Genomic DNA, 13,004 nt, shown 5'->3' on the forward strand with positions numbered 1-13,004 from the left:
CTTGCCTAACCAAATATTATTCCTCGATACCCAAAAATACTAGTGATCCTCACAAACTCCCCTCACATCTGCCTGAGGCAACCATTACTAAAAGCAATAAAATCCTGGGAATTACATTGCTTATGACAGAACATTTTCATTTAAATAGGAACAATGTAAAAAATGAAAAACCTTTCCTGTGGATTAAAACTGACAGTGCAGTTGGAGGCCTTTGGTGCTATCACAGAAGGGGCCGCAGATTGTAAATATTATCTGAAGCCAGGACTGTGTTATGTTTGGAGATGTGGAACATCCCACTTAGTCCTGTGAGGAAGGGGGGTTTGCTAAGCACCCCGTCACGCATGAGCGGGATCGGCTGAGCTCATGATGTGTGGGGAGAGTTATTAGTGCTGTTGTGGTGCTGAGTGATGATGTGGTTGGGCTGAGTAATGTGGTGGTGTATTAGAATGATGTGGTGGTGTAGTAGAGTGATGTGGTGGAGTCCCAGAGTGATGTGGTGGTGTATTAGAGTGATGTGGTGGTGTCCCAGAGTGATGTGGTTGTGTCCCCGAGTTATGTGGTGGTGTCCCTGAGTGATGTGGTGGTGTCCCTGAGTGATGCAGTGGTGTCCCTCAGTGATGTGGTGGTGTTTTGTGATGTGGTGGTGTCCTTGAGTGATGTGGTGGTGTCCCTGAGTGATGTGGTGGTGTCCCTGCATGATGTGGTGGTGCCCCTGAGTGATGTGGTGGTGTTGCTGAGTGATGTGGCGCTGTCCCTGAGTGATGTGGTGGTGTCCCTGAGTCATGTGGTGGTGCCCGTGAGTGGTGCCCCTGAGTGATTGTGGTGGTGTCTGTGATTGATGTGGTGTTGTCCCTGAGTGATGTGGGGGTGTCCCTGAGTGATGTGGTGGTGCCTATGAGTGATGTGGTGGTGTCCCTGAGTGATGTGGTGGTGCCCCTGAGGGATGTGGCGGTGCCCCTGAGTGATGTGGTGGTGTCCCTGAGTGATGTGGTGCAGCAGCACAGAGACTGAAGCTAAGAATACGCAGGGTTGAGTGCTACAAAGCGCATTCAGTTCATCAAAGCACAGAATGATGGAACCGGGAAAAAGCAAGGGGAAACAGGAAAACACAGGGAGAGTGTATAATGATAGAGGCAGCGAGGGCTGGGGCTTGGACAGCAATCAAGTACGGGATCGAGAAGGCACTGAATGGGAGAACACAGAAAACACCCAGGGCCAAGGAAGGAAGATGCAAGCACACATGCAAAACAAGCTCTCTGCATTGCTGTGGCGGGGGGGCAGGGGAGCAGGAGCGCATTCCTTTGAAGTCTGATGTGGGGGGCGGGGGAGCGGCAGGCTTTGAAGTCTGATTGGGGGGGGGAGCGGCAGCCTTTGAAGTCTGATGCGATGAACAGACCAATGGTGGTGTGTGACGTGGGTGGCGTTGTGCACGCACATAGATCACATGAACTGTGTCTAATCCGCCATTTTGGTACACAGTTCTTTTTCCCTTACTATAATCTCGCCTGAGCAATGCGCAAGCGCATTGGCTTAGGTGATACCTAAAAATGAGTGGGCCCGGATCTCGTGTTCAGACCCACACCGGAGTATCAGTGTCCGTGTAATTACTTCTAGCCCGCTGCGCTTATTAGGCCTCACTATACACAGCAAATTGGTGGCGAGCAGGAGATATATTGTCCCGCCCGCACACCCGGTGCATACCTCGTCCTCTGCTGTTGCGGTGCCTCGTTGGAGGGTGCCGCGATGGTGTTTGTGGGCCTCTGGGGAGCCCCCTCCTGCTGCTCCGGCCATCGCGGCTCCCGCAACCTAACTGCTGCTCTTGCCTGTGTGGTGGGCTGTCCATCGGGCTACCGGTTGAGTTAGGGGGGTGTCCTGGCTCTTTTTTCCCATGAGTCTGCTTGGTAGCTCCCTCTTGCTGTCTCTCCCTGTCGTGTGGACTGGGGCAGCTCCTCTGCCTATTCAGGCAGGCTGCTCAATCTCCCTGCGCCTCTCAGAGGGCAGGGTTACTGTTACTACAACCCAAGAACCAGCATATAAGTCACCACAGAACACTCCATGCTGAGGGGTCCACCGTGGTGACTGTTCTACTATACTTGGTCCTGTGACGCATAGGAGGTTGCCTGCTACATGGTGGGTCCCCTGCTGCCTACTTCCTGAAGTAAGAGACAATAGACCTGCTGTGGGCTGCACCACCTCTCCACTACACAGGATGCGTAACATGGTGGTTACTAGCATTCCTGCGCTAGATACCACCCACCACTGAAAGTGCGTGCTCTCTGCTGTGGGTGGTTTGCCTTCTCATTACAGTTTTGAAGGGTTAGGGAGGCCTCCGTGCTGTTTTCATTCCCTTGCCTAGCGGATACCTGTGGCAGTGGCGATGGCTTCAGTACTAGCACTTGAACCTTTTGTTGTGAAGGGTCCCCTGTCTGTGCAGGCGGCACGCTGGAAAGACTGGGTCGAGAGACTCGAGAACTATTTTGCTGCAGTTGCTTTAGGAAATAATAGACGTCCCATGCTCCTGCACTTAGGTATTGCTACCATTCACAAACTGACAAAACTAGTAGTGGATGATTGTCCACCATTTACATATGCTACTCTGAAACGATCCCTCCCTGCATATTTTGAAACGCTAAAAGCGGTTCATCCTACACCAAGCCAGACAGCACCCCGTAGAGTCAGTAAACACTTTCTATGCTCACCTAAAAGAATTTGCAAGTACCTGCACATTACCTGACGCAGATAATGACATTTGCACCCAGTTTATATAGGGCTGCATATCTGTCAAACTGAAGGAAAACACATTCTCTAGGTCCTAGGTATTTCCATGGTAGATATGCTCATGCACATGAAATCAGCTCTACAGTAACAAGTAAAAACTGAGCCTGTAAAAAAGGCCCGTCCCAAGCCGGCTATGAGCACCAGAGTGTGTTACACGTGTGGGGGTCCCTATCCTCACTCCTCATCTAGGGTCATGCCCTGTTCAGGGGAAACTATGCTCTGCCTGCAACACACAAAACCATTTTTCCAAAGTGTGCGTTCCGCTGCACCGCCAAATCCACATAAATCTAAGGCACAAAATATCATGCGGACCCCTGCGACCCAAGATGATGAAGAGGACATGGATGACGATGACGTGAAGGGGACAATACATGTCCCGAGAACGTCCCCGATGTCGTATACCAAAATGCACAGTCCTTTTGTCGGGTCACCAGATCCCGGCCCTAATCGACATGGGAGGGTCCATAAACATTCTTATGCAGTCCGTCCTGAAGACTCTCCCAACACGCCTGTCCTGCTCCCCAAGGCCACATAAGTGTTCGCATATGAGTCGTTCACACCGCTTCCACTGGCTGGGGTTTTCACTGCGGAGATTACGCATGACTCCTACTCAATGCGGGTCAAGGTCTATGTCACCAAAAATGGTTCAGGGATGCTGCTGAGTTGCCAGACAGTGGAACAACTTCACTTGGTCTTGTTTGCTTACAGCATACATTTAGGAAGTGTGGATGATCTGGTGGCTGAATTCTCAATACTATTCCAAGGCATTCGGTGTTTAAAGGACTGTCTCATTCACCTCCACATAGATGAGTCATTACAGCCGGTCAGTCTGCGACATCGCCGGGTGGCATTCCATCTGCGCCCAAAGGTGGAGGAGGATTTGCGAAAATTGGAGCAGGAAGACATCATTGAGAGGGTGGGGGCCCTACGTCATGGGTCTCCCCAATCATGGTAGCCTACAAGCCCAAACAGACGGGTGAAATCAGGATCTGTGTTGACATACACATACCAAATTTGGCCATCCGAAGTTAACGTCACCTCACAACTACAGTGGATGATATTGTGGCAGAAATGATTGATTCAAGATGGTTCTCGAAGATGGATCTTAGGGCAGGATACCATCAACTTCTGTGGGCTCTGGAATCGAGAGCCATTACTACCTTCTCCACCCATGTGGGTCTTCGGGGATACAAACACCTGAGTTTAGGAGTTTCTAGTGCAACTGAAGTTTTTCAGGATACCTTCAGGCGTGTGTTGGCTGGTCTTGAGGGAGTAATTAACATCAGCAATGACATTCTGGTGCATGCTTTATCCATCAACCAACACCTTGACAGGCTAAAGGCGACATTCCAACGATTGCAGACAATGGTCTCACTCTTCACCGTGAAAAGTTTGCGTTTCTCCAGAGGAAGATCTCCTTCTTTGGATATCGTTTGGCAGAGAGCAAGTCATGCCAGTCTCTGCAAAGCTTTGAGACATTCAGTCAGCGCCAGCACTGACCAGGGGCACTGGAGTCCGCAGCTTCTGGGGATGGTCAGATACTGCAGCCAATTCATTCAAAATGTGACCACTCTCACAGATCCACTTCGAGAACTGACAAAAATGCAAGCAGTGTGGGAATGTGGGCCTGCCCAGGAGGAAGCTTTTGAAGCTACTAAACAAGTATTGTTGACGCAAACCACATTGGCCTACTTTGATCCTCGCCATGTCTGAGTTGTCGGTCGATGCTTGTCCCTCTGGCCTGTTGGCAGTACTCTCCCAAAAAAGTACAATGGTGAATGGACTCCAGTAGCTTATGCCAGTCTAGCTCTTACAGATACTGAGTAGAGATATTCCCACATCGAGAAAGAAGCCATTGCGGTCATTGGGGATGTCGCCACTTTCATCTCTATCTTTATGGTGACCCATTTGTAGTGCACACAGACCACTAACCACTGATACCATTGTTCACTGGATCCTCATCAAAGCCACTCAATAGGATTGAAAAGTGGATCCTTCAGTTATGAGAATACTGCTTCACAGTGGTATACCGACAAGGGTTGCAGATTCCTGCAGGCTCTCTCTCCAGCCATGCCAGGCCCACCGCTGTTGGCAAAGAGTCAGAAGCTGAGGTTGTTGATGAGTATGTGTGACTGGTAGTAGAGAGGTCAAGAGTCAAGACCTCTGCCCATATCACTGGAAGATATTGTAGCCTCCACTCAGTCTGATATCTTCAGTTAGCAATCTCTGTGGTGGCATCTGGAAACTGGCGCACCCTTACCCAAAATGCGTCTTGGCGTACAGATGGAGCGCGTATGATGCTATCATCATTGCATCATGTCAGACAGGAGCTTGCTATCTCTCCGGAAGGGTGTCTGTTAAGGGATCTTCTTTTGGTAATTCCGTTATCATTTCAAAAACAGGTGGTTGATCTTGCTCACTCTGCTAATCAAGGTGTAGTGAAGACGAAGTCCAGGCTACTATGTAATGTCTGGTTCCCTGGTTTGGATGACCTGGTTGAATGTACAGTGAAGTAGTGTTCTATGTGCCAAGCTGCTGGCCTGGCTGAGCGAGTGTGGAATTTGGCAGTCTACCTGATAGATGACATATGTTGGTTGTAATAGACGATTTTTCAAAATATCCCAAGGTTGAGATACTGGAGTCCTAACTGCTGACCAGACTGTACCTCGGTTGGAGAAAGTATTGGCAACTCATGGATTATTTAAGGAACTTAGGACTAAGAACGGTCCTCCCCTTTCGAGCCAAGACTCTGCTGACTATCTCGCCTCACAAAGCGTGCACCACCGGGAAAAAGCCAATGGTGAAGCAGAGCTTTTCATGCAAACTTTGAATATGAATTTGAGAATAGCGCTCTCCAACAGTTAGAACATGGAGTGCTCACTGTGCACTTTCCTTCGAGAGTATCGTCTCACTCCACATGCCACAACCGGAGTGCCGGCCAGTGCTTTGTGCATGAATCGAATGGTGGGAGACACTATTCCTCACGTTGGGGAATCATCTGCACTCCAAGAGAAAGCTGCTGAAGCATTGCATCAGCACCAGGTGCAGAATGACAGTATGTCAAGGAGAAGACAGGTAAAATGCATCGGTTTCAAGTTGGTAACTTGGTGCTTGTCAAAAACCGACGTCTGGGCAGCAAGTTTCTGTTGTCTTTTGAGATTGAGCTGTGGCGAGTCAGTTCTATTAAAGGAACATTGGTCATTGCCCGGAGAAGAGTGAAAACCATTACAAGGAATGTGTTCCATTTTAAACTGTACCAGCAGCCAGAGTCTGGTCCAGACAGTCCTCACAGTGCATTTCCCATGGTGGAGCGTGGAGGTGCTGATGGTGATGTGGACACTCTACCACATTGTGATGCTTCCTCCTCTTCTTTGCCAGCAGAGTGTGAACTTGACCGTCAACATAGTCTGATAGATTTGTTTGAGTTCCAGGAAGGTGGTGGGAGAAGTCCCAGTGGTGCAGATCATTCTCTGGGTTTTTCTCCATCTCATGTCAAGCAGGAGAGCAGGGTGTGTGGTCCTAGCCGACAGGGATTGGGAAGATATGATCTGCGCCCTTGACCCATAGCCTTCCTGAGGTTAAAAGATTTTGTGTTGGGGTAAAATAAAGCGCAATGTATCGGCTCATGTATCTTTGTTATTTTGTGCGCTGTTGGCTACGCCACTTTTGGAGTTTTGAGCATACCCCCAATGTATATGAAATATTTCTCCTTAATTGCAGGTCTCTACCCAATCACTCTGCTGAAATCAATATATTTCTTGACGGGGTACAACCTGATGTGATGTTTTTAACGGAAACATGGCTCCACAAGGAATCTGAACCTGACCTTGTGCAAGCACTTCCTCCTGGCTATTATATCCTGAGGAAAGACTGGGAACTGAGGAAAGGGGGAGGCTTTGCTATTATTCTCAAGGACTGCCTCAAGTGTCGCATTGAGCCTGACCTCATTCAAGACTGCGAAAGCTTGCTCTTTGCAATCTCATTCTCTGCCACACTCACCCTCTTGGGAATCCTCATCTATCACCCCCTGGTCCCTGCGTACAATTTCTTAAATCTCTCATAGATACCGCTGCCACACTAGCAAGCACCCCCCCCAAAGTCACCCTATTAGGCGATTTTAACTAGCATTTAGAGGGCCCTTTAAAGTCTGAAGCCTTGGAACTTATCCAAGACTTATCGGCTATCCAACTGACCAGCCCGACATACTGTAAAGGCCATATTTTAGATCCTGTTTTCTCAGACTATCAAAAGCGCTCAGTAGGCAATCCCGCCCCTGTGCCTTGGTCGGACCACTCCCTAATTCCGATCTAATGGAACATTCCGATACAGTCCACTATATCTCAATCATCCAATAGTTGGGAATGCCCTTGGGTGAAACTCTTGTTAGAATCATGGACTACAACCCTGATGAACACTAGACCTTCGTTGGATCCCAACTCCAATGCAGCCACCAAAATATTTAATCATTGGTTTGAATCATCATTGTATGCCACCATACCATTCAAATCGGGCTACAAAAGGGCTAAAGAGAAAACGTCACCCTGGTACTCCCCCAAACTCTGAACTTGAAAAAAACTTGCAAAAGACTAGAAAGAGCTTGGAGGAAAGATTGCGATACCTTAAATAAACAGAAATACAGAGAGTCTATCAAAATCTACCAAACAGAAATAAAGAAAGCACAAGCTTAGCACTTTGAAGGAAAAATTACTTCGGCAGCCAACGCCCACAGGGAAATCTTTCATGCAAAAGGTCTCATGAAATGTCCTCAGCTTGAGACACCTCCTGACTCTACCCAATGCCGCTTTAACGAACTTGCAGAATTTTGTAATAATAAAATCCTAGATATATACAATGTAAGTATGGGCGAATTTTGCGAATCTCGCGTTCGCGAATTTTGCGGATTTGCGAACTCGCAATCCGCAAAATCCGTGAATTCTCGCGAATTTGCTGATTTTTTTTTGTGTTTGCGCAGGTTTCTGCCAGTTCGCGAGGGTTTTGTACAATGTCGCAAATTGCGAACTTACCTGTCGGGTCGCAAGTTTCGCGAACTTGTTGTTTCTACGTGTCCAGCCTGTTTGGGACACTCTTCTTCATCACTGCCACTCTCTGTCACCACTGCCACTCTCTGACTACTCATGCCACCCTCTGGCCCACCCATGCCACCCTCTGTTTCATCACAGCACCCTCTGGTTGTCCAGTCAGTGTACATTATTGTGGCAACGCAAGCACACCTTCCCTGCCTCAAGTGACCTGAATTAATTTGGGGCTGATTAATGTGTCACAGAATATTTTTTTAGCTGGCACCTGCTTCCTTAGTGCTTCCTGATTAGTGATCTTTTGCACTTGCTAAGTGCTTTCATTGTTGCAAAATTAGTTACAACACCTGCCCTGCCCCAACTGACAATAATGAATTAGGGGCTGATTAATGGATTTGAACTTCCAGCCTGGCTCCTGCTTGTCTCCCTTAGCTGTAATTCAGGACCTTTGTGGCATATGTGTAACTATTCTGAGGTTCAGAGCAGGGTCACATAATAGTTGCAACTGGCAACTGAACTCTGGAGGGGCCCCTCAGGAAGCACTACAGGAAATGGCTACTAATGATGAGCCTGAACTTTTGAACCTGGTAAGTAGTTTCAGTTTTGCTAAGATCGTATTTCTGCAATTTTGCACTTATTCGCGGGGCGCGAAGTTGTACTGGGAAGCCGCGAACTCACGCGAACAGTGCGAACAGTGCGAGCAAAATCCGCTGCTCGCGGATTTGCGGATTTTGCGGGAGATTCGCGAATCTCGCGGATTGCGAATTTACCGAAAATCCGCAAAATCGGCGAGCGAAACGGATTTTCCGCCCATGCTTAATACAATGCTTTTCCTCAGGTCCCCTGCTCCCACAACACTGCCTTAAAAGATGACCCCCCACCTGACATTAAACAACGACTGGAGGAACTCCCTACGATGAATCTGGTCACCCTCTCCCAAATCTTTGCCCAGGCCAAATCTGACTCCCCTTGCGATCCGGCACCTCTTCATATTCTTCATAAGGCAGAGGAAACCATACTCCCAGTTTTACTGGAAGTGCTAACTCTATCTATTCCCACTTGCCAAGTTCCTTTGTCATGGAAACATGCCATGATAAGAGCTCTCCTAAAAAAAACCCAATCTAAACCCCGAAGTATTGGGTAATTATCGCCCGTCTCGCTCCTCCTTAGGATAAGCAAAATTTTAGAGAAATATGTGCAGGGAATCCTCTCCGAGTTCCTAGAAACTCATGTTCTACATCAATCCTCACAGACTGGACCCCGATCGCAACATGGCACAGAAACTTGCTCTTCTCGCAGTAGTGGAGGAATCTAGGAAAATCCTCGACCAGTGAGAAGCTGTTGCCATTATTCTACTCGACCTGAGCTCTGCCTTCGACACTGTCAGGTATAACATTCTTCTTAACAGACTTAGAATGGTTTAAGTCTCAGGTGACGTCATAGGTTTGATCAATTCCTTCTTACTTGACAGCTCATTCCAGGTATTTGAAGGAAGCAACATCTGTAAGAGAGTGCCACTCACATGTGGAGTTCCTCAGGGCTCCTCACTGAGCCCCACATTGTTTAATGTTTACATGAAACCCCTTGCTGAGCTTGTCCTGCCACATGGGATCGGAATTGTCACATATGTGGACAATACACTGCTGGTGGTAGCTCTAAAACACCCCAACAACCTTCCAGCCAACCTGGAAATCTGCCTGGTGATAGAGGACAAATGGATGAACCATTCGTGCCTCAAGCTCAATGGAGATAAGGCTGAGTTAATGATCTTGGGCAATCAGTCTAGTTCCACTCTTGGACTGGGCTGGCCTAACTGTCTTGGTCCTCCTCCAGCCCCTAAGCACAAAATTAAAACCCTGGGGATCTGGTTGGATAAGTCTCTCAAATTCGACCACCAAGCAGTAAAGCTAGCAGGGTTGCTTTGGCATCATTAGATTGATCCGGAAAATGTTACCACTTCTTCTGTTGCCAGCTAGGAGAGTCATGGTTCAGGCGCTGGTTCTTTCCCGCCTGGACTATGCGAATTCCCTCTACCTTGGTGCCCCTAAATCCACCATAAGGAAATTGCAAGCCAATCAGAACTGCGCAGCCAGGTTGCTACTTAACACCCCTAAAACTCATCCTGCCAAGCCTACCCTTAAAACGCTTCATTGGCTGGCAATAAACAAATGCATACTATTCAAATCATATGTTTAGCTCACAAGATCCTCTGGGGGAAAGGTCCCACAATCAAGCACTCTCTCATCACCTTCCATTGCCCCTTGAGATGTCTTCGATCAGCCAATCTGTTCTTAGCATCAGTCCCAAAAATCAAAAGGGCACGTTCCAGAGGCCGCTCTTTTTCCTATAACACTGCCAGATTATGGAACACCCTTCCTTTTCATCTTCACTTAACTGCCCATCACTTCTCTTTTCAGAAGCTACTGAAGACCTGGTTGTTCCAGAATACAATCTAGAAATCTTGCTGCCGTCTGCCTGTTGTCATTAGCACTGGGATGCCTGAGGGTAGCTACGCGCTCAATAAATGTTAAATAATACTAAATAATAATAATTTGTTGTTTGTCGTTTGATCATAAAATGGAACATCCCAGGGTGTTTTTTTAGTGTTTATTTGGTTGTGTTGTGTTTAATTTGAATAAAGAAGGAATGTTATGTTTGGGGATGTGCGACATCCCACTTAGTCCTGTGAGGGTGGGGGGGTTGTTAAGCTCCCTGTCATGCACAAGTCGATGGGCTGAGCTCGTGATGTGTGGGGAGACTTAATAAAAAGGACCGGCCTGGACCTCGTGGTAAGAGCCACGCTGGAACATCTGTGTCCGTGTAATCACTTCTAGCTCGCTGCACTCCTTTGGCCGCACTATACACAACAGACTGGAGCACAAATAACTAACTTATTTGCTGTAGCTCATATATTTAGTTGAAATCCAACTATTCCTCACTGTGACAAAATGACCTGAATTCTCACTTGCCTCAATAATCCCTCTTGCCTGGGCGAACTCCACAGAACTATTCTCCCAAGAGAGCGCCTCTTTAAATTTCAGATTGCTGTATAGAAGATATTTTTACATTTGTTTTCATGGTTTGCATCTTTATTAAATTTGGCACTGTTGTCTCGTGTATGTGTGCTTCTGGCCTCTTGTGGTTCTGATTCTGGCTGGTGACTGGGAGTGGGGAGTTCTGGATGTTGTCGGATGTCCTCTCTTATCTTCTTCACTGAAGTCATAATAAATATCACTGTTTATGAAGAAGAGAGCGCTATGTGGATGTTCTCCATTTATTGATAAGGTGCACTCTCACACAGAGCTAGCATGTAAACAAAGGGTGTTCCATTTCACTTATATGTTGGGACACACATAGGCTCTTACCTATTCTATTTTTATTCTCAGTTTGTGAATGTCGCATCACTCTAAAAAATTGGGGGGCATATTAGCAAGGAATTGCGATATTTATTGCAAAACACGCTTAGCGTGTTTTTTTTTATCGCTACCTATCGCTGGATATGTTAGCGGAGAAAACATGCTATTACCACCGTTTTTCTCCATTGTGCTAAAATATCCAGCGATAGCGGCGAAATGCGTGAATATCGCTGGAAATCCAGCGATAGTCACGCATGAACGCCAATAAGGGCTTAACCTGACAATCCACCTCCCATTGAATACACAGGTAAGTCATCCTATTAGCAGGCCTTAGATTCTAGCGATAATCGCACTTAGCAAAACTTCCTTATCGCTAAGCCTGCGTTGCTAATAGGCGATAGCTGTGTTAGCGACTGCTTTCAATCGCTAACAGTTTGGGTACGACCACTTTGCATATCATTAGTAATAAATATCGCTGACATGCAAAGCGGGCCAAAAACCGGTCGCTATTGCCTAAAAGCTGTCGCTAACTGCTGTTAGTGACAGCTTGCTTATAGGGTGACAAAAATATTGCTGCTTTAGCGGGAAAAAGTCCCGCTAAAGTGGCGATATTGCCCTTGCTAATATGCCCCAGGGTTATTAATGGAGGGTATAGTGCCCACTCAATTAATAAACCCTATCCTTGTCAGGCTGAACCTCAAAAATCACCAAATAAACCTGTCCTTAACCGTCTGGTAGCTCGGCACAAAAGTAGTTCGGCTTAACTTAGAGACAATGTGTAAAGTATTTATGCAGTACTCAAACAGCAATTAGGTGAAGACGCAACACAAGAAATTCCTAAACCAATTTACAAAAATAGACTAAATTTTAATACATAAAATTAATCCAAAAAGCCAAAAATCCAATAAGTAAAACAAGAGATAGGATTTTTAAAAGTTCTCAATAGAAATATCACCAATAAAACACAAAGAGCCTGATTACGGTCTTGGCGAATGGGATACTCTGTCATAAACGTGGTGGATATCCCGTCCACTGTATTACTTGTTCCATAGGATATAATGGAATTCTAATACGGCGGACCGGATATCAGTCTTTGTTTGTGAAGGTGTTACCCTGTCCACCAAGATTGAAATCAAGCCCAAAGTGACAATTGTGGTTATCTGGTCGTGCAGGACCAGGTGATAGCCAAAAGTTAAGGCCAACCGCGATGGAGCACGGTTCAAATAAAGGGACCAGCTTTGCCCCGGTGAAAGGTTTGCCTTCAAAATGAGTCCAGTTTCAAGCGACAAGCACTCATTCACAAGGTCATCAGTGGCCGGGCTGCAGGCTGGATCTGGAGAGGGGCTCATGGATGGTGGTTGCTGAAGATTCAGGCCTTGGTCTGAACTTCCTGTTGGCAGTGAGGTCGTTGTCAGAGCACAAAAGTGGTCAACAATCAGTACGTCAAGTTGGCAAAGGATACGGGATTTGCAAATTCCGACTGGCTGTACCGGGCATTGAGTGTTTCCCCTGGAGAATGGAAGGGTGGGAGCTCGGTTTTGTCACTAGGGGGCCGGTTTTGCAGTGCTGCTGTTCCCCAGTAACAAAATCATCATGCCAGCATAATCCACATGGCACTCACTTTCGTTTCCAGCCTCCCTGGGTTTTAAAATATGGTATAGTTTTAAAAACACTGGCTGCAGAATTCTTTATATATCAAGTGACAATGATCATGTCAAGATATCCCTAGTGATTAATCTTCCTGCTGGAGTGTGCTGGAATTTTATCTAATGGCAGTTTTAACCCATCTAAGGTAGCACAGAGGGCTAATATGCCTGCTGCAAAGAATTTCACA

At 47.0% G+C, this 13,004-nt stretch overlaps 1 protein-coding gene across 1 annotated transcript in view; it reads left to right on the top strand.

Moving 5' to 3' along the window:
* The window catches only part of CC2D2B (coiled-coil and C2 domain containing 2B), a 1,912,120-nt gene that overhangs the window by 413,685 nt on the left and 1,485,431 nt on the right, over positions 1-13,004 (top strand). The window lies entirely within an intron of this gene.

The sequence above is a fragment of the Lissotriton vulgaris genome, chromosome 5 (genome assembly GCF_964263255.1).
Source record: "Lissotriton vulgaris chromosome 5, aLisVul1.2, whole genome shotgun sequence".
In the NCBI taxonomy this organism is placed as follows: Eukaryota; Metazoa; Chordata; class Amphibia; order Caudata; family Salamandridae; genus Lissotriton; species Lissotriton vulgaris.